Source organism: Salmo trutta, unplaced genomic scaffold (genome assembly GCF_901001165.1).
Source record: "Salmo trutta unplaced genomic scaffold, fSalTru1.1, whole genome shotgun sequence".
Classification (NCBI taxonomy): Eukaryota; Metazoa; Chordata; class Actinopteri; order Salmoniformes; family Salmonidae; genus Salmo; species Salmo trutta.
In genome coordinates, this window is record NW_021822911.1 from 4,853,746 (window position 1) to 4,877,081 (window position 23,336).

At 40.4% G+C, this 23,336-nt stretch overlaps 1 pseudogene; it reads left to right on the top strand.

The window, feature by feature from the left end:
• The first annotated feature begins 2,365 nt into the window (after window positions 1-2,365).
• On the top strand, window positions 2,366-22,869 carry LOC115186418 (zinc finger protein 271-like; annotated as a pseudogene).
• Window positions 22,870-23,336: the final 467 nt, after the last annotated feature.

The window sequence follows — 23,336 nt, forward strand, 5'->3', positions numbered from 1 at the left end:
AATTACTTGGTATTTTTGTCTTGTTTTCAGTAAAAATATCTAAAAATCTATCATAGCTTTATACAGTGTGATGGAGTTACTTTACACAATTTCACTCATATCTGCAGTGCATTTCAATTAAAAATTTAACCGTTTCATAATTACAGTACAACTGCATTTTTGGAGATGTGAATTAAATATTTGAATTGTAATTGTGATGTTTCAGCGGAGCGGTGACTGTGTAATTGTGCACTACTTACGCATTCAGGCGGTCTGCAATACTTTGCCACGCTTTTTCTCTTTGCTTTATCACTGTGGCGGTGTTGCCTTTCTTCTTAATTATATCTTTTACCTCCTCGTATGCCTCCATGAGGATTTGTGCTTCCGACGGGGAAAAGTACGCGGCTCTAGTTGCCATGGTAAATCAGTTAATCTGTGATCTGTGGCGGGGTCTATTTGAGTGAGCCGTGAGCGCGCACCTATCCAGGATTGGTTTCACCTGGCTTAATGAATCCGTGTCTGCTCATCCTGGCTTGGTCTTTGTGCAACCAATTAAGCCTGGACGCACATGTTTTGGCTTCATTGAGCTCAGCTGAGTCATTTATCCCGGATGTCTTAATTCTACTTTTGTGCAACAGGCCCCAGTATTTCTACTTGAACATCTATCACTCCAGTGTTAAATTGTAATTACTTCACTACTATGGCCTATTTATTGCCTTACCTCCGTACTACATTTGCACACACTGTAAATAGATATTTCTATTGTGTTATTGACTGTTCGTTTGTTTATCCAACGTGTAACTCTGTTTTTTTTGTCGCACTGCTTTGCTTTATCTTGGCCAGGTTGCAGTTGTAAATGAGAACTTGTTCTCAACTAGCCTACCTGGTTAAATAAAGGTAAAATATATATATATTTTTTTAAATCTTAGCTTTATTGACAACACTCAAATGGATACTGTCATTAATGCAGTTCTTCAATAATTACACATAATTCTTAATACTGTAGATGTTTAGTTACAGTCACATGATCAACAATCTGAAGATCCAGGAAATACTTTTCTGAATGCCAGTCAAATTACAAACATCACGACATGCAACAACAACCAAAGTGCTTCTTCATTCATTACTCTGGTAAAGACAGTTATGCTGTGCTCCACGTTGGATCCAACATCCCTAACAAATTGATGTTTATAATGTGTTATTGTCTGCTTGATTTACTGTAGGGTCTCGTTAGTCTGTTTGGACACAGAGATACTTAGCTCATAATGTGTAGAGAACTGTTCCTTGATGGATAGGCTATTGTACAACACACAGAGCTATTTTCCTATATTTGTTGTTAGGTGTAGTTATGGGTCCTACAGTAGGTCTATGTTGTTGTTAGGTGAAGTTATGGGTCCTACAGTAGGTCTATGTTGTTGTTAAGTGAAGTTATGGGTCCAACAGTAGGTCTATGTTATTGTTAGGTGAAGTTATGGGTCCTACAGTAGGTCTATGTTATTGTTAGGTGAAGTTATGGGTCCTACAGTAGGTCCATGTTATTGTTAGGTGATGTTATGGGTCCTACAGTAGGTCTATGTTGTTGTTAGGTGAAGTTGTGGGTCCAACAGTAGGTCTATGTTGTTGTTAGGTGAAGTTATGGGCCAATTTGGCAAACAGTGTACAAACCCTCATTGTCAGGCTGATGAAAAAGCCAAAGAGCATTTTACTGGTTGAAGTGTTTTTTAAGTACAAAGCGGTTGATTTGCGATGATGACACAAACATATTAAGCAGGAGATTCAAGCGAGCCTGACAATTATAATCCAAAGTAGGGTGAAATGCACTCATAAGCAACCTGGTAATGGAGGTTACTCCCCTGAGCAAAAATCTTTTCTCACCAGCAAACATAGAAAAGGGCCTCCAATCTTAGATGTTACTACTAATGTGAAAACAAGACAAAATATGACTATTGTTGCTCATTTTAAGACAAATGTCAAGTAATCATTACATTCATTACAGATGTCAATTGTTGTTCAACATCATGGCTACGCTGTTGGCATCAACTTTTACAGTGGATTTCTGCTGTTGTGGGCCTTTAACCATCTGTCTGACTTTGTTGTTCCCACAGGAGAGAGACGTGACTATCGTGGATCCTCTGGGGAGCCTCAACAACCTCATGATGCTGACAAGTCAGAGAAGAGTCTCTCCAGATCAGAACTCCTCAAGAAACACCTGCAGAGACCCACAGGGAAGAGAACTCACTGCTGCTCTGACTGTGGGAAGAGATTCACCTCATCAGCAGGCATTAAAATTCATCAGAGAACACACACAGTAGAGAAACCTTATTGCTGTAATCAATGTGGGAAGAGTTTTGATACATCTAGCCATCTTATTGTACACCAAAGAACACACACAGGAGAGAAAACTTATAGCTGTGATCAATGTGGGAAGAGTTTTACTCATTCAACCAGCCTGAAATTCCACCAGAGAACACACACAGGAGAGAAACCTTTTAGCTGTGATCAATGTGGGAAGAGTTTTACTCATCGAAGCAGCCTGATATCACACCAGAGAATACACACAGGAGAGAAACCGTATATCTGTGATGAGTGTGGGAAGAGTTTTACTTGCTTGCGCAATCTGACTCTTCACCAGAGAACACACACAGGAGAGAAACCCTATAGCTGTACTCGATGTGGGAAGTTTTTTTTAAAATCTAACCATCTGACGATACACCAAAGAAGACACACAGGAGAGAAACCCTATAGCTGTACTCAATGTGGGAAGAGTTTTGTTCAATCTGGCGAACTGAAGATACACCAGAGAAGACACACAGGAGAGAAATCTTATAGCTGTACTCGATGTGGCAAGAGTTTTGTTCAATCTGGCGAACTGAAGATACACCAGAGAACACACACAGGAGAGAAACCTTATAGCTGTGGTCAATGTGGGAAGAGTTTTGGTCAATCTGGCCATCTGACATCACACCAGAGAACACACACAGGAGAGAAATCTTATAGCTGTGATCAATGTTGGAAGAGTTTTACTACTTTTAGCCAGCTGACATCACACCAAAGAACACACACGGGAGAAAAACCTTATAGCTGTGGTCAATGTAACAAGAGATACTCCGATAAAAGACATCTGATCAAACATCAGAAAATACATGAAGGAGTTGTTTCATGATATCAATGATATAATGTCACAATGTAGAATGTTTTAACATTGTAGTAGGAGTATTTTAATGATGTCACAATGTAGAATGTTTTAACATTGTAGAAGGAGTATTTTAATGATGTCACAATGTAGAATGTTTTAACATTGTAGTAGGAGTATATTAATGATGTCACAATGTAGAACCCTAAACGTTTGTCCCCTGTTCTATTGATTTCAACATGATATGGATATTAGCCTCAGGGGGAAAATCAAGGCTCTGAAATGGAAGAGTACTATTTATGTGATTTAACAAAAAGTGACGAACACAAAAAAAGAGCTGTGTTACACTTACCACATTGGTGAAGCACTTGAATCAAAATGCAACACTTCAAAATGTAGCTAGCTGCTTTCTACAAATTGTCCTCTAACCAGTGATGTACACATTATTCCCAGATTCCGTGTGGTTTTTGAGTTGTTAGTTTTAACAGGACGTGCAACCTCATCTCCCTCCTCTCGCGCAATTGATTTCAACATGATATCGATGAGTTATGACAAGTAAGTGTTCCTTTGTTTAGCGACCTCTAAATTTAAATGCATCACTCCAAAATGTAGCTGACTGTCTTCTGCAGGTTGTCCTCTAATCAGTGAGGTAAAATATATCTCCCATTTCCATGTGTTTTTTTAGTTGTGTTAGTTTCAACATCACGTACAACCTGATTTCACCCCTAATCGATATCAGTGATTTATTGCTACTTGTCAAAACAACAGCGTTTCTGGTGCTTGTGCAGTTTTATAAGGTGCTTGTTTTAAATAATACAAGTAATATGATTATTGTGGCAGATGTTTGTGTTACATTTTATGTTTTAGGTTTTCAATTTATCACAAACTGTTTCTGCATTTGGACTATTGATTTGGACACGTTAAAACTGTGACATTGGGGATATCTCACCTAGCAAAATGTCGTTGAAAATAAGACTATGCCCGATGTACAATATAAGTTTGGTTTTAGTTGAAAAGAAAACAATTTAATTTCAACATACTTACAGCCTATACACATAGTCACAGTACAATAATCAATTATATTAACAATCCTACATCACTCCAGTATTTATTATTTACAACATTCAAGTACTAATTGTCTTTATTCCACTACTGAAGAAGCATGACTCAAACATTAAGCCTGACAAAAGATACATTTTATGCCTCACCATTAAGTGAATTTTTGCTAATACATATTAACAAACATTTGGTTTTTATATTTCATGTTTAATATTCATGTAAGATTTAGTAATCATAATTATTTATGCAACCAACTGACAATTTTTGGTACAATTATATTGACATTGCTGCCCTACTTTTAGAATATCTGAGTTCATTCTCAGATGTGCCAACCCAAATGTACTAGAGCATGACATTGGGGACTGGGCCCGATCCAACAACATGCCTATCTAGTGAACCCTGAAAAGAGAGAGACGCTCTGCAGTGAGGTGGAAAGTTACTACGGATATTAAGGAGCTAGTTCTAGAAGCTAGTGAGTTTCAGGATTCTATAGAAAGAAAATGTTATATGAATACGTGTTTTTTGTTGTTTTTAATTGTTGACATCCAGTAGACACCATGTTTATATTGGTAAAGGTGAAGCATTGTAGTTGATTATAATGTGAAATGGAAGTTGTTTTCTGTTGATGGTGAGCAAACTTGTCCAACAAAAATGTAGGATATATTTGTTGTCTTAAGGGGGAAGGTGTTACAGGCTTTGGTTTTTCCATTTATGTTTTGAGGTTGGACTTTAGCACGTATAGCTCGTTAGCACGTCTAGCTCGTTAGCACGTCTAGCTCGTTAGCACGTCTAGCTCGTTAGCACATCTAGCGCGTTAGCCCGTCTAGCTCGTTAGCACGTCTAGCTCGTTAACACGTCTAGCTCGTTAGCACGTCTAGCTCGTTAGCCCGTCTAGCCCGTTAGCACGTCTAGCTCGTTAGAACGTCTAGCTCGTTAGCACGTCTCGCTCGTTAGCCCGTTAGCACGTCTAGCTCGTTAGCACGTCTAGCTCGTTAGCACGTCTAGCTCGTTAGCACGTCTAGCTCCGTTAGCACGTCTAGCTCGTTAGCCCGTCTAGCTCGTTAGCAGGTCTAGCTCGTTAGCACGTCTAGCTCGTCAGCACGTCTAGCTCGTTAGCACGTGTAGCTCGTTAGCACGTCTAGCTCGTTAGCACGTCTAGCTCGTTAGCACGTAGGACGCACTGATTGGTGTCACCTCGTTAGTCAGTATGTGTTACACCTGTGCTGGCTTGTCCATCTCGTTAGTGGGAAGGTGTTTCACCTGAGCTGGTCCAGGTTCTATTTAAGAGTGTCTGGCCCAGTGCTCCAGTTGTACTGATACATGTGGAGAGTCAACACCTTTAGTTGCTCCACCTTTTTGGTTTGCTTCCTGTCTTTAAGTTTGGTGTGGGTTTTTCTTTTGTTTGCCTCTTCTTGGGCAGATTTAGTGGGTCTCATGGTGGGTGTCTTTTAGGTCCCAGTTGTTGTTACTAGTCAACTTCCAGTGGACACCCCCATAGTGTCTTTCAGAGCCCCTCCTAAAAAACAAGCTTATATTTTGGGTTGGATATTGCACCCAATTAATATTTTAATCAATGGAATTTCTTTAAGGTGCCCATAAGTCTTTAAGTTGTTAATTTACTTTTTTATCCTCTTATGTTTTGTTGTGTACTAAATATTTGTTTATTTTCATTGTTTTTCTCCCCAGTGAAGCCATTTAGTTGCATCCATGTCTGAAATGTGCTGTATAAATAAAGCTTGATTTGAACATATTGCAAAACAAATTAACCTAATGATCGACCAATCAACAGACTTGCAAAACCAATTAACAAATATGTGCAAAAGCAACACATATTGGTCGTTCTTAGTATGAAAAACAGTATAAATTCAGTATATCTTCTACTGTCAATATAGTGCAAATGGTATGCATGTTTATCACTTTTCAACCAACCAGTTCATTTGTTGAAAATGAAAAATGTTGAACTCAACAATACATCAGAGGATTCAACTACTGAGAACTGAAACAAACAAATGGATCAAATAGATCAATCCCACTTTTCCAGCCTGCTGAAGGCGTGGTGGAGTGGTAAACACCACCCCCGGCTCTACCAGGGGCTTGAGGTGGTCTCCCACAGCTCTGATTATGTCATGTTCTGTGGCCTTGCTGTTCCATTTCTTGACTGCCCCTGCAACATAGAAAGAAACACATTTAGTCATATTATATAAAACACTCAAAGTAATGGATATGGAGCATCTATGGCCTCAGTTACACCTGGCACCTAAATGTGACTTCTGTCATCTGATCACTCCAAGCTGCATATCGACCAGGATTAACATTCACACAGCCAAAAGGGATGAGAAATTACACCCATATCAGTGGACAATTTGCACTAATGTAAATAAACATGGATGATGGAACATATTCCCTTTTGCTGACGCGATGAACCACTAAGGGGACATAAATATTTACCATCCAAACCATGTGTGACCTCTCACCTCTCTGGCTGTAGAAGTGTTCTTCCTAACCAGTCCCTCAACAGCTCTCTGACTGAGCTCCACCCTCACTGGGTCTTCAGAGGAGAGGAAGGCTGAGGAGGGATGGAAGGATGAATGGATCAGTCACTCAATAAAGTGTAGAGCTGCTGTCTATGCTGTCTGACAAAATCACTATTTTAGTAGTTCATTAAAGTAAATAAGGCTTTATGACTGCTGAATACCAACTATCAATCACTTAGATCATGTATTTCCAGGTAGAGATACATCCTTGGGACGTCCCTAGCCCGTTAAAGTTGACATTTAAAATGGTTAAGGTTAGGGGTTAAGGTTAGGGTTTAGGGTAGGGATGTCCCAAGGATCCCGGATAGCATTGACCATTGTGCATTATTCTGTCTCTTTTACATAGCAGGTGATGGGTTCTGACTTCTGAACTTGAAAATATTAAATATCCTTATTTATGTGAAATTGAATGAAACAATAATGTATGTTGATGGGCATATAATGTACAATATTCCATGATGTTTCTATATGATAACAATACAGTAATATATTTAATATGATGTACAATATTCCATGATGTTTCTATATGATAACAATAGAGTAATATATTTAATATGATGTACAATATTCCATGATGTTTCTATATGATAACAATACAGTAATATATTTAATATGATGTACAATATTCCATGATGTTTCTATATGATAACAATAGAGTGATATATTTAATATGCCATATACTATTTTTTTACCGTTTCACAAATTTCACATTTTAATTAACTTAATCATTATGATTCAACATCAGTTCACCGTCTCACCTCATACTGTATTGGAGCAGCAGCAGCTGATTGCCCAGTTCAACATCAGTTCACCGTCTCACCTCATACTGTATTGGAGCAGCAGCAGCTGACTGCCCAGTTCAACATCAGTTCACCGTCTCACCTCATACTGTATTGGAGCAGCAGCAGCTGACTTGATCGTTGATACTAATCATCATGTTTGAATCTGAGAGTAAATAGAGCCGACTACACTCTAAAAATGAAGGGTTCAACTGGAGTTGTTCTCAGATCCCCTAAGAACCGTAGGGTTCTTGGTCAATGAAAAACAGCCCCAAAAGGTTCTTCAAAGAACTTGTTAGAAGGCGGGTTCATCGAGGAACCTCCGTTGTTGCTGGACTTCTTCCGGGAACTTCGCAATTACAACTGAAAACGATGGTGACAAGTTTGGATGCGACAACAGTTAAAAAGGTTAAGTTGGGTTGATGTTTGTCTCTGAATATGTCTCGAAATCATTTATTATAATAATATAACATACTAATAATGAATAACGAAGACAATGATGGTTTTCTGTGAATATCTTCCATAACGTTACTATAGTTAATGAATGTAAATATTAGAAAGCCGGGTTTGACCGTCGGCGTTGTATGAGCTACAGTACAGTACCGTTAGCTAGTTAGCTAACGTTATGTCCTAACTAGGCACAACTAGGTTTGGATTATTTCCTCAACTATATTCTTTCCCATATATTGTATATCGTTTCCATTAAGCCAACATGGCTTTACACTCATTAATGTGAGTTTCCAATCTAGAGCAGTTCTCACTTTTGTGGTAATGACCTAGCTAACGTTAGTTAGTTAGTTAGTTAACGAAGCTAACTAAGGACGATGACCTGTCCAGACGAGATGTTACAACGTACTAAATCGTCAATGGAGGTCTTCCTCTTTATATAGCCTGCTACAGCATGCAATACTATTAACTCACAAGGGGGCATAACGTTACATGGACAATACTGTCCCATTTTGGAAACATTACATGTACAATACAATGCCATTTTGGAAACGTTACATGTACAATACTTTCCCATTTAGGAAACGTTACATGTACAATACTATCCCATTTAGGAAACGTTACATGGACAATACTATCCCATTTTGGAAACATTACATGTACAATACTATCCCATTTTGGTAACATTACATGTACAATACTATCCCATTTTGGAATTGTTAGGGCTGTATGGCAATACTGTTACTGTATGGCAGTACTGTATTGGCTAGTGCTTTCTCCAATATGTTATTCCATTTTACATTATATTATTTGTCGATGCCATTTATCTTTCAATATTTATTTAATATATATATATATATTAATGCTTGTAAGACTATTCTTTGACACATTTTCTCTTCCTTTGAAATTGTTTTAGGACAGAACATGGACACAATGCAATTGGGATCAAGAAGAAGGTACAGATATGTTGTAGGACAGCTGCATTTGAAGTGTACATTTAACCTACATAGCAGTCAACACAAACATAGAACATCACCCAAAACAAACACCCCCTGCCACGCCCTGACCAAACTACAATAACAAATAACCCCTTTTACTGGTCAGGACGTGACAGCACCCTCCCCCCCAAAGGTGCAGACCCCGAAATGCACCTCAAACAAAAAAAACCCACAAAAACAACCCCAAACTTAAAGGGAGGGAAGGGAGGGTGGCCACCGTCAAGGACGGTTCCTGTGCTACACCCCCCCTTCCCAATCCTCCCCCCACGGAGGTGGCTCTGGGCGTAGCTCCCGTTCCGTAGACTCTAGGCTGGGGAGCGTCGCTGGAGACTCCTGGCTGGGGAGCGTCGCTGCAGACACCTGGCTGGGGAGCATCTCTGTCGGCTCCGGACTGTAGGCCGTCTCTGCCGGCTCCGGACTGTAGGCCGTCTCTGCCGGCTCCGGACTGTAGGCCGTCTCTGCCGGCTCCGGACTGTAGGCCGTCTCTGCCGGCTCCGGACTGTAGGCCGTCTCTGCAGGCTCCGGACTGTAGGCCGTCTCTGCAGGCTCCGGACTGTAGGCCGTCTCTGCAGGCTCCGGACTGTAAACTGTCGCCGGAAGCTCCGGGCGGGGAACTGTTGCCGGAAGCTCAGAACGGGGAACTATCGCCGGAAGCTCTGGACGGGGAACTGTCGCCGGAAGATCTGGACGGGGAATGCGCACTGGAGGCCTGATGCGTGGGGCTGGCTTTGGAGGCGCCAGACTAGTAACACGCACCACAGGGCTAGTGCGAGGAGCAGAAACAGGACGTACTGGACTGAGCAGGCGCACTGGAGGCCTGATGCGTGGGAATGGCTTTGGAGGCGCCGGGCTAGTGCGAGGAGCAGGAACAGGACATACTGGACTGGGCAGGCGCACTGGAGGCCTGATGCGTGGGACTGGCTTTGGAGGCGCCAGACTAGTGACACGCACCTCAGGGCTAGTGCGAGGAGCAGGAACAGGACGTACTGGGCTATGGAGGCGTACCGGAGATCTGGAGCTCAGGGCTGGCACACACCGTCCTGGCTGGATGGTCACTATAGCCCGGCATGCAATACGCTTTGTGTGGACTTCACCGGACAACGGTTGCTCTCTGGTTTTGAGATGAAAACAAATGTCTAGTTTAATTTATTCTGCCGCTGTGTCTAGTAGTAGTACCATCAACAGACAGCAGGGGGCAGTAGAACCTGTCTTCACAGTGGAAAGGCAGACACAGTGGATTCATTTGTCTTTAATAAGATCAAACTGAACTAACTGCTATCTTGAAATGTTGAAAAAGTGTTTTTAAATAGGCATCCTATCATTTGAAAATTAGTTGAAAGGCTAAGTGATTCTCCTCCTGAGAAGAAGCTGACAGCCTTCAAACATAGCAAAAAAAGTGGTCCCAAACAATATGTCAAAATGAATAAAAAAATAATACAGCTGTCTTTAATAAGATCAAACTGAACTAACTGCTATCTTGAAATGTTGAAAAAGTGTTTTTAAATAGGCATCCTATCATTTGAAAATTAGTTGAAAGGCTAAGTGATTCTCCTCCTGAGAAGAAGCTGACAGCCTTCAAACATAGCAAAAAAAGTGGTCCCAAACAATATGTCAAAATGAATAAAAAAATGATACAGCTGTCTTTAATAAGATCAAACTGAACTAACTGCTATCTTGAAATGTTGAAAAAGTGTTTTTAAATAGGCATCCTATCATTTGAAAATTAGTTGAAAGGCTAAGTGATTCTCCTCCTGACAAGAAGTTGACAGCCTTCAAACATAGTGCAAAAAAAGTGGGCGTGAACATAGAATACCAGACATCTTCTTGAGAGAAGATAAGGTCAGGGACTCCTGACTGACTCTCTGTCATGTTGAAATAGGTTCGCCTGTCTTACTTTCTGTCATGTTGAGATTGGTTTCCCTGTCTTACTTTCTGTCATGTTGAGATTGGTTAGTTCTTCTTGAGAGAACTAACCCAAAATTAGTCCAACTAACCCAAAATTAGTCGAAAGGCTAAGGGATTTTCTAAATAGCTCAGTCTTATCACTCAATATGTGTCAAAATCTGTCACTTCCAGGACTGCTCATTTTGTCAAAAATGAAAAAATGAAAAAAATAACAACTCACAGCTGTGTTAATAGACCCAACTCAAACATCTGCTATCTTGAAATGTCCAAAAAAGGTATTTAAATGGGACTACCAGACATCTTCTTGAGAGAAGACAAGGTCAGGGACTCCCGACTGACTTTACTCTCCGTCATGTTGAAATATGACAAAAGCTCTAGGCTGTTTTTAACCACTTCCGGTTGTCACAGGAAGTTCTTACTCAACACACGTTGTCTTTGGGGTAGACATAAACAGAATCCTGAATAAGAAGTCTCTACCTTAATAATTGACTGAATGACACATGGTTGAGTTGCGTAATTTTCACTATCTGCAGGTGGCCATATGACAATAGCTGTAGGCTGTTTTTAACAACTTCCGGTTGTCACAGGAAGCTCTTGCTTCACACACGTTGTCTTTGGGGTAGTCTCAGTCCTGTCTGATGCTGTCTGGTCAGTGAAATAGTCTGTCTCAGTCCTGTCTGATAAGTGAAACAGTTTGTCTCAGTCCTGTCTGGTCAGTGAAACAGTCTGTCTCAGTCCTGTCTGATGCTGTCCGGTCAGTGAAACAGTCTGTCTCAGTCCTGTCTGATGCTGTCCGGTCAGTGAAACAGTCTGTCTCAGTCCTGTCTGATGCTGTCTGGACAGTGAAACAGTCTGTCTCAGTCCTGTCTGATGCTGTCTGGTCATAAAGAGTATAACATTGTTGCTGCCCGTAGCGTTGAAGGCAAGGGAAGCCAGTGAGCATTTGGCTTCCTTTGATTGTGTTGGCTGTGCTAGCTGTGTTAGCTGTGTTAGCTGTGTTAGCTGTGATAACTGTGTTAGCGGTGTTAGCTGTGTTAGCTGTGCTAGCTGTGCTAACTGTGTTAGCGGTGTTAGCTGTGTAAGCCGTTTTAGCTGTGCTAACTGTGTTAGCTGTGTTAGCTGTGCTAGCTGTGCTAACTGTGTTAGCTGTGCTAGCTGTGTTAGCTGTGCTAATCCAAGTTTATGGTTTTAAAAAAGGGCAAAATTAAAGACAGATCGTAACTGTAGGTGCTGAACTCTCTGTGTCGTTTTAAAGCAATAGTCGTTTTGTCGTCCCTAAAACGTCTGAAACATATATTTTGCTTTGACCGTGCTGCAGGTCACCTAACTGTTTGGTTACATGCAATACGCTTTGTGTGGACTTCACCGGACAGCGGTTGCTCTCTGGTTTTGAGATGAAAACAAATGTCTAGTTTAATATATTCTGCCGCTGTGTCTAGTAGTAGTACCATCAACAGACAGCAGGGGGCAGAAGAACCTGTCTTCACAGTGGAAAGGCAGACACAGTGGATTCATTTGTCTTTAATAAGATCAAACTGAACTAACTGCTATCTTGAAATGTTGAAAAAGTGTTTTTAAATAGGCATCCTATCATTTGAAAATTAGTTGAAAGGCTAAGTGATTCTCCTCCTGAGAAGAAGCTGACAGCCTTCAAACAGCAAAAAAAGTGGTCCCAAACAATATGTCAAAATGAATAAAAAAATGATACAGCTGTCTTTAATAAGATCAAACTGAACTAACTGCTATCTTGAAATGTTGAAAAAGTGTTTTTAAATAGGCATCCTATCATTTGAAAATTAGTTGAAAGGCTAAGTGATTCTCCTCCTGAGAAGAAGCTGACAGCCTTCAAACAGAGCAAAAAAAGTGGTCCCAAACAATATGTCAAAATGAATAAAAAAATGATACAGCTGTCTTTAATAAGATCAAACTGAACTAACTGCTATCTTGAAATGTTGAAAAAGTGTTTTTAAATAGGCATCCTATCATTTGAAAATTAGTTGAAAGGCTAAGTGATTCTCCTCCTGACAAGAAGTTGACAGCCTTCAAACATAGTGCAAAAAAAGTGGGCGTGAACATAGAATATTTTTGGGTCAAAAAAATGAATATACAGCTGTCTTTAATAAGATCAAACTGAACTAACTGCTATCTTGAAATGTTGAAAAAGTGTTTTTAAATAGGCATCCTATCATTTGAAAATTAGTTGAAAGGCTAAGTGATTCTCCTCCTGAGAAGAAGCTGACAGCCTTCAAACAGAGCAAAAAAACTGGTCCCAAACAATATGTCAAAATGAATAAAAAAATGATACAGCTGTCTTTAATAAGATCAAACTGAACTAACTGCTATCTTGAAATGTTGAAAAAGTGTTTTTAAATAGGCATAATATCATTTGAAAATTAGTTGAAAGGCTAAGTGATTCTCCTCCTGAGAAGAAGCTGACAGCCTTCAAACAGAGCAAAAAAAGTGGTCCCAAACAATATGTCAAAATGAATAAAAAAATGATACAGCTGTCTTTAATAAGATCAAACTGAACTAACTGCTATCTTGAAATGTTGAAAAAGTGTTTTTAAATAGCTCAATCTTATCACTCAATATGAGTCAAAATCTGTCACTTCCAGGACTGCTCATTTTGTCAAAAATGAAAAAATGAAAAAATTAACAACACACAGCTGTGTTAATAGACCCAACTCAAACATCTGCTATCTTGAAATGTCCAAAAAAGGTATTTAAATGGGCCTACCAGACATCTTCTTGAGAGAAGATAAGGTCAGGAACTCCTGACTGACTCTCTGTCATGTTGAAATAGGTTCTCCTGTCTTACTTTCTGTCATTTTGAGATTGGTTTCCCTGTCTTACTTTCTGTCATGTTGAGATTGGTTAGTTCTTCTTGAGAGAACTAACCCAAAATTAGTCCAACTAACCCAAAATTAGTCGAAAGGCTAAGGGATTTTCTAAATAGCTCAGTCTTATCACTCAATATGAGTCAAAATCTGTCACTTCCAGGACTGCTCATTTTGTCAAAAATGAAAAAATGAAAAAAATAACAACTCACAGCTGTGTTAATAGACCCAACTCAAACATCTGCTATCTTGAAATGTCCAAAAAAGGTATTTAAATGGGCCTACCAGACATCTTCTTGAGAGAAGACAAGGTCAGGGACTCCTGACTGACTTTACTCTCCATCATGTTGAAATATGACAAAAGCTCTAGGCTGTTTTTAACCACTTCCGGTTGTCACAGGAAGTTCTTACTCAACACACGTTGTCTTTGGGGTAGACATAAACAGAATCCTGAATAAGAAGTCTCTACCTTAATAATTGACTGAATGACACATGGTTGAGTTGCGTAATTTTCACTATCTGCAGGTGGCCATATGACAATAGATCTAGGCTGTTTTTAACAACTTCCGGTTGTCACAGGAAGCTCTTGCTTCACACACGTTGTCTTTGGGGTAGTCTCAGTCCTGTCTGATGCTGTCTGGACAGTGAAACAGTCTGTCTCAGTCCTGTCTGATGCTGTCTGGTCATAAAGAGTATAACATTGTTGCTGCCTGTAGCGTTGAAGGCAAGGGAAGCCAGTGAGCATTTGCCTTCCTTTGATTGTGTTGGCTGTGCTATCTGTGTTGGCTGTGCTAGCTGTGCTAGCTGTGTTAGCTGTGGTAGCTGTGCTAGCTGTGGTAGCTGTGGTAGCTGTGTTAGCTGTGCCAGCTGTGCTAGTTGTGCTAGCTGTGCTAACTGTGCTAACTGTGTTAGCTGTGTGTAACCCTCTCACCAGGCTCGAATATGACTCTCACAATATTAACTTATGCAGAGTATCTCAGCAGCATGGGATGTTAGGTGAGAAGGACATCTCCAATAAGAATTCCTATTGTAAACTATCTAGGGTTATGACAATAGGGTATTAACTTCAGATGAAATGATTATAGGTTTCTGTTATTGAATCAGGATAGACCATCCCATGCATTAAATTAAATTGAAACAATCAATGACTCCACCAAGGCAATATACATTACGTTCCATATGTGTATTAAAACATCAAACACAAATACATTTTCAGACACAACAAAAGAAACACAACAACACAACAAAAGAAATAAAAAAATAATAAACCCCAATGAGTCCAAATTATTTCAAGTTTGCTTAAATAAACCGTTGGCGCGCGTTGGAGCTAAAAAAAAAATGAAGACACCCAAAAATATTCTGAAGCACCTCACGTTGCGGTTACTCACTACTTGGTAGATATTCCCTCAGCGAAATATGGCAGTTCCATGCAGGTTTCCTCACCAAGTCCAAGGCAAGCACGTTAGTTTCTAATTTGAGAAACAGACGCCTCGCAAGTTTTCAACTGGAAGCTTTATCAAATAGTACCCGCAAAACATCAGTCTCAATGTCAACAGTGAAGAGGCGACTCCGAGATGTTGGCCTTCTAGGCAGAGTTGCAAAGAAAAATCCATATCTCAGACCGTTTAAAAAAAGAAAAGATTAAGATGGGCAAAATAACACAGACATTGGGCAGAGGAAGATTGGAAAAAAGTGTTATGGACAGACGAATCTAAGTTTGAGGTGTTCGGATCACAAACAAGAACATTTGTGAGATGCAGAAAAAATGAAAAGATGCTGGAGGAGTGCTTGACGCCTTCTGTCATCATGGTGGAAGGAATGTGATGGTCTGGGGGTGCTTTGGCGGTGGTAAAGTGGGAGATTTATACAGGGTGAAAGGGATCTTGAAAAAGGAAGGCTATCACTCCATTTTGCAAAGCCCAAATCCATACCCTGTGGACTGTGCTTAATTGGAGCCAATTTCCTCCTACAACAGGACAATGACCCAAAGCACAGCTCCAAACTATGCAAGAACTATTTAGGGAAGAAGCAGTCAGCTGGTATTCTGTCTATAATGGAGTGGTCAGCACAGTCACTGGATCTTAACCCTATTGAGCTGTTGTGGTGAGCAGCTTGACCGTATGATACGTAAGAAGTCCCCATCAAGCCAATCACACTTGTGGGAGGTGCTTCAGGAAGCATGGGGTGAAATCTCTTCAGATTACCTCAACAAATTGACAACTAGAATGCCAAAAGGTCTGCAAGGCTGTAATTGCTTTAAATGGAGGATTCTTTGACGAAAGCAAAGTCTGAGGGACAAAATTATTATTCCAATTATAAATCATTATTTATAACCTTGTCAACATCTTGACTATATTTCCTATTCATTTTGCAACTAATTTCATGTATGTTTTCATGGAAAACAAGGACATTTCTAATTGAGCCCAAACTTTTGAATGGTAATGTAGGTTCAACAGGTTTGAGCAACATAGAATTTAGAACAGTCACATTTTTATAGATGACATCCCACACCGTAGCAGCATAGCCTTTATGTCATTATTATAGATGACGTCCCACACCGTAGCAGCATAGCCTTTATGTCATTATTATAGATGACATCCCACACCGTAGCAGCATAGCCTTTATGTCATTATTATAGATGACGTCCCACACCGTAGCAGCATAGCCTTTATGTCATTATTATAGATGATGTCCCACACCGTAGCAGCATAGCCTTTATGTCATTATTATAGATGATGTCCCACACCGTAGCAGCATAGCCTTTATGTCATTATTATAGATGACATCCCACACACCGTAGCAGCATAGCCTTTATGTCATTATTATAGATGATGTCCCACACCGTAGCAGCATAGCCTTTATGTCATCTACTAAACCACTGGCCGTGTTCGAGAGAATCAAATCCATGCTGCATTGTGGGTAAATGGTGACTGATTTATGAATAATGAGTAGTTATTTATGATGTAAGGTGATTTGTAGATCAGGCAGTCTGCAGTCGCCTGCAGTGTTGAACAAGCCCAATACCAAACCAATCAGGTGGTTGTTCGATTAAATGAAGCTTCAGACGCCATTGATGACGTGCTGCTGATAAAGTGATACAGGCATAGGTACACTGCTTTGAAGTTTACAGTTTAGCGATTTGGACGCAGGCCTCGTTGCTCCGGTATCAAAAGTAACATCCCTACTGACAACAAGGCACCAGAGCCTACCGTGCTAATGCGTTCCCACTAGATATCACAACCACACAGTATATGAAAGCATGAGGTGTGGCTAACTTTTGCAAGCGGGAGCTAGATACCGAGCTAGTATACAAACTCAGTAGCACATAGTGCATTGTGGGTAGTGTCTTGTTTTGGATGCTTTGTACAAAATAATAAAATGCAGAACTACAGGATATTTCTTAACGTATCTCTTTGTTAGCTAGCTACAAATGGCATGTTCACCTATCTCCAACCATGATCAACTGACCATGACCTAACCATCTGTGTGGTCTTAACCAATCATAGCACAGTATGATACGACGGTAAAATGCATCCAATTGTAATTCAGTATGTTTACACATATGAATATTATACCCTCTTTCTCTGTCCAGCAGATCTCTTCTTTAGCAGGAGGAGAGTAGCTTAGTGACCTCATGGTCGGAGATGTTAGCTAGCTAGGCTAATGCTAACTTAACCAGCCCGCTAGCTGAATAATAACAACACCGTAAATCTGAAATGAAATCGGATAACTAACTAGACGACAGAAGTGGGTTTAAAACACAGTGGCTAATATACACGAAAGCGTCTAAAGAGCTTTGTTGGTTCGGCTATTTTGTCTAGCGAGCTACCGAGGAGGCTGAATAACTGTTGCTACTGTTGAAAGAAGAGTTCCGTCCACTACATTATACGTCACACCAACAGCATTACCTTAAAGTCCCACATGATGTATTGTTAAACCATGTAGGAGCAGTATAGACCTACAGTAGCTGGCTACTTATTTAGATGTTGTTTGACTGAATGAAACTGCCTTAAATGTGCTGTAGTAAAAAAAAATGATTCGCACTAATCAATCAACACATTCAGGTCTTTGTATGTCTCAATATAATAGTATTATTTAATTAAATCCATGTAAAATAATCTTAGTCTGAATATAAAATGTGATCGTCAACTGCGTTTCCCTCCAGTCAGCAGACGGCGATGTGCGTCTTTCAGGCGATGCTGCAGCGTGACGTATAATCTAGTGGACGGTTCTTCATAAACAGCTCGTCAACCACCTCGGTAGCTTGCTAGCCAACATAGCCGAAAGATTCAAGCTATTTATACGCTTTCGGTCTATATTAGCTACTGTGTTTCAGACACACTTCTGTCGTATCTACTTGTTAACCTATTTAATATTACGTTATTGTTTATTAGTCAGCTATAGTAGCTGGCTGGTTAAGTTAGCATTAGCCTAGTCGCTAATGATAGCTAGCTAGCTAACATCCCCGAACATGAGCTCCCTAAACTACTCCCCTCCTGTTAAAGAAGAGGAGGTCTGCTGGACGGAGAAAGAAGCTCTGGGACTGAACATTGTCGTGAAACAGGAGAAGGAAGAGGAGGATGTCTCAGTAAAACAAGAAGTAGAGGGTGAGGCTGTTACAGTGAAAGAAGAAGAGAAAGACGTTACAGTTAAACAAGAGGAAGAAGAGGATGATGCTGTTTTTGGAGTGAAGAAGGAAGGAGAGATTACTGTCACATTGGAAGATGAAGAGGAGGAGACAGGAGATCTGAGTAACACCAGTAAGTATCACCTTCAATTAGTTTTTAACTTTGGATATTCGGAGTTGGCTCGTCAATACCTCTTCAACGGAGGGTCCTGGGATGATGACTGATATGTCTAGAATCAGACCACGTAGAGAACAAGCTACCCCTTGTTTTCTCCGTTCCGTTTCCAAAAAGTGACTTAACATATATATTTGAGAAGGGTCTATCTGCTGACCGCAGACAGGGGGCCACGGCATGTAGTGATTTTAATGTAGTGATGTTTTACTACACACCGTGACCCCCAATAGAGCCATGTGAGAGTTGGGTTGGCTACACCAAAGATTATGGATATACTGACAAGATGTCTCTCCGTCCTGACAAGGGGAGTCGTTGTCCACAAAGCAGCATTGTGGGTTGTCTCGCTCCCACCTATCCTGTCTTTGGATTGGTGGATACATCTTATTATTGTAATCTATTGTTTATATTCTATGAGGGTTGTTGATGTCAACCGCCTGTATTCAATGGAGAGAGATGCTAAGCTACTAGCATGAATATGCATAGCGATCTGGAGACAACTCCTATAGTGTTTTATCAAAGTTGTCGGTATGTCACGTGTCCACATAACTTAATCATTACGAAACTTCTGTTAGATCAAGTAAACCTCACGTAGCAAATAAGCCATTCATTTTGTTGTTGACCAAATTCAACACTTTCCACATTGGGTTGATAATTGTTTCCACTTGGATACAGCCTACTGTAACCTACTGGCATGACGTAGAGAGATAGAACCTACTGTAACCTACTGGCATGACCTAGAGGGGTACAACCTACTGTAGCCTACTGGCATGACCTAGCGAGATACACTCTACTGTAACCTACTGGCATGACCTAGAGGGATACAACCTACTGTAACCTACTGGCATGACCTAGAGAGTTACAACCTACTGTAACCTACTGGCATGACCTAGAGAGATACAACCTACTGTAGCCTACTGGCATGACCTAGAGAGATAAAACCTACTGTAACCTACTGGCATGACCTAGAGAGATACAACCTACTGTAACCTACTGGCATGATCTAGAGAGTTACAACCTACTGTAGCCTACTGGCATGACCTAGAGAGTTACAACCTACTGTAACCTACTGGCATGACCTAGAGAGTTACAACCTACTATAACCTACTGGCATGACGTAGAGAGTTACAACCTACTGTAACCTACTGGCATGACCTAGAGAGTTACAACCTACTGTAACCTACTGGCATGACCTAGAGAGATACAACCTACTATAACCTACTAGCATGACCTAGAGAGTTACAACCTACTGTAACCTACTGGCATGACCTAGAGAGTTACAACCTACTGTAACCTACTGGCCTGACCTGGAGAGTTACAACCTACTGTAACCTACTGGCATGACCTAGAGAGTTACAACCTACTGTAACCTACTGGCATGACCTAGAGAGATACAACCTACTATAACCTACTAGCATGACCTAGAGAGTTACAACCTACTGTAACCTACTGGCATGACCTAGAGAGTTACAACCTACTGTAACCTACTGGCCTGACCTGGAGAGTTACAACCTACTGTAACCTACTGGCATGACCTAGATAGTTACAACCTACTGTAGCCTACTGGCATGACCTAGAGAGTTACAACCTACTGTAGCCTACTGGCATGACCTAGAGAGTTACAACCTACTGTAGCCTACTGGCATGACCTAGAGAGTTACAACCTACTGTAGCCTACTGGCATGACCTAGAGAGATACAACCTACTGTAACCTACTGTAACCTACTGGCATGACCTAGAGAGTTACAACCTACTGGCATGACCTAGAGAGTTACAACCTACTGTAGTCTACTGGCATGATATAGAGAGTTACAACCTACTGGCATGTCTACTGGTATGCAAGCATTTCTAAACTTTCTTCTGAATTTTATGGGGTATTGTGATGTCATTATGAGGTATTGTCTGAAGATTGATCATTAAAAAAAAATGTGACCAGAATAAGGCTGTAACGTAACAAAATGTGTAAAAAGGGAAGGGGTCTGTATGCACTATGTTCTAGGGCTGTCCCAAATAAAAATAAAAAATAGTATTTTATTTCTACCAATTGATTGGTTGAAATGTTATGACGTGTATTTGTTCATATAGACACACCCCATGTGTTTAATAAAATCAACTGTATGTGCAGAACTTGAACTGAACTGATGCTTCAAGCGTTTGATTTAAATAATTAACACACACAAATTACTTGAGGATGCTATGTTATGCTCCTGAAGTTTCCGGTAAAACCGGCAAACTTTTTTCATTTCCATTTGAAGTGCCAATTTATCTTACCATTTCTACCGATCTGCGTGCCAGTTATGAACGAGTTACAACACCTGTTTGGCCCCGCCACTTCCTGGGTCGGTGAAGTGAGATATTCAATTTAAGGAATAAATCCGAGTCTCACGCTCATCACCTGTGGAAGGCGGGGCTTCCAGCGAGGCACGGATTTAATAGTATGTTGTACCTAGTTTCCCTCCTTCAGGGAACAGTAGTTATAGTCATAACGTGTGGATTTAATAGTATGTTGTACCAAGTTTCCCTCCTTCAGGGAACAGTAGTTATAGTCATAATGTTACCCTTGTCATATTATGTTTTTTTTGTATTCTGAAATGCTCTCTAACTATGTAACATTTAGTGTCTCCTTATGTTACGCTGGGAAAACAGTTTTATGGGCACAGAAATCCTAAGTCATTTCCGAGTTTGCTAAATCCAATGGTTTTAACCTAGAGTCACCTTAACTTTATTGATGACACCCAAATGGATACTGTCATTAATGTGGTTCTTCAATAATTACACATAATACTTAATACTGTAGCTGTTTAGTTAGTCACATGTTCAACTATCATCAGCTGATCCAGGAAATCATTTTCTGAATGACAGTCACATGACAAACATCACGACATGGGTATATTTGTTGTTAGGTGAAGTTATGGGTCCTACAGTAGGTCTATGTTATTCTTAGGTGAAGTTATGGGCCAATTTGCCAAACACTTAGTTTACAAACCCTCATTGTCAGGCTGATGGAAAAGCCAAAGAGCATTTTACTGGTTGAAGTGTTTTTTAAGTACAAAGCGGTTGATTTGCGATGACGACACAAACATTATATTAAGCAGGACATTCAAGCGAGCCTTACAATTTTAATCCAAAGTAGTATGAAATGCACTCATAAGAAACCTGGAAATGGAGGTCACTCCCCTGAGTTGTCCAATAATCACATTCAGAATACATTGTGAAAAACTAAAATCTTTGTTCACCCTTTTTGCTCCAGGCAGATATAGTACATCAATAACTATCGGTTTCCTCATTAGCAGGGAGGAGTTTCTACCACTAAATTGCATGTGCATCGCCCTCGTGCCGCAATTTTAGCAAGCACAGAAAGGGGCCTATATTGGAGACCAAAAGTCGTCTGGCACACTGCTTAGAGTTTCAACAACATGAATAACTTATTTTTAGCCTACAATCATCGATGTTACTACTAATGTGAAAACAAGACAATATATGACAATTCTTGCTAAATTTAAGACAATTGTCAAATAATTTTTACATTCATTACAGATGTCAATTATTGTACAACATCATGGCTACGCTGTTGGCATCACCTTTTACAGTGGATTACCGCTGTTGTGGGCCTTTAACCATCTGTCTGACTTTGTTGTTCACACAGGAGAGAGACGGGACTACCGTGGGTCCTCTGGGGAGCCTCAACAACCTCATGATGCTGACAAGGCAGAGAAGAGTCTCTTCAGATCAGAACACCCCAAGAAACACCAGCAGAGATCCACAGGGAAGAGAACTCACTGCTGCTCTGACTGTGGGAAGAGATTCACCTCCTCAGCAGGCATTAAAATTCATCAGAGAATCCACACACGAGAGAAACCTTTTACCTGTACTCAATGTGGGAAGAGTTTTACTACATCTGGCCATATGACTACACCAGAGAACACACACAGGAGAGAAACCTTATATCTGTGGTCAATGTGGGAAGAGTTTTACTGAGTCTAGCAGTCTGACTCAACACCAGAGAATCCACACAGGAGAGAAACCTTATAGCTGTGCTCAATGTGGGAAGAGTTTTGGTCAATCTGGCGATCTGACAGTGCACCAGAGAATACATACAGGACAGAAACCCTATAACTGTGATCAATGTGGCAAGAGTTTTGTTGGATCTGGTCTGCTGACATTACACCAGAGAATCCACACAGGAGAGAAACCTCATAGCTGTGATCAATGTGGGAAGAGTTTTACTACATCTAGCCATCTTATTATACACCAGCGAGTACACACAGGAGAGAAACCTTATAGTTGTGATCAATGTGGGAACAGTTTTACTCAGCTAAGCAACCTGATATCACACCAGAGAACACACACTGGAGATAAACCTTATAGCTGTGATCAATGTGGGAAGAGTTTTACTTAGCCAAGCAACCTGACACGACACCAGAGAACACACACGGGAGAGAAACCGTATAGCTGTGATCAACGTGGGAAGTTTTTTTTTTACGTCTAGCCATCTGAAGATACACCAGAGAACACACACAGGAGAGAAACCTCATGGCTGTGATCAATGTGAGAAGAGTTTTGTTACATCTGGCCAGCTGACTTTACACCAGAGAACACACACAGGAGATAAGCCTTATAGCTGTGATCAATGTGGGAACAGTTTTTCTCAGCTAAGCAACCTGATATCACACCAGAGAACACACACAGGAGAGAAACCTTATAGCTGTGATCAATGTGGGAAGAGATACTCTGATAAAAGTTATCTGACCAAACATCAGAAAATACATACATAAAGGAGTTGTTTCATGATATCAATGAATTAATGTCACATTGTAGAATGTTTTAACATTGTAGTAGGAGTATTTTAATGATGTCACAATGTAG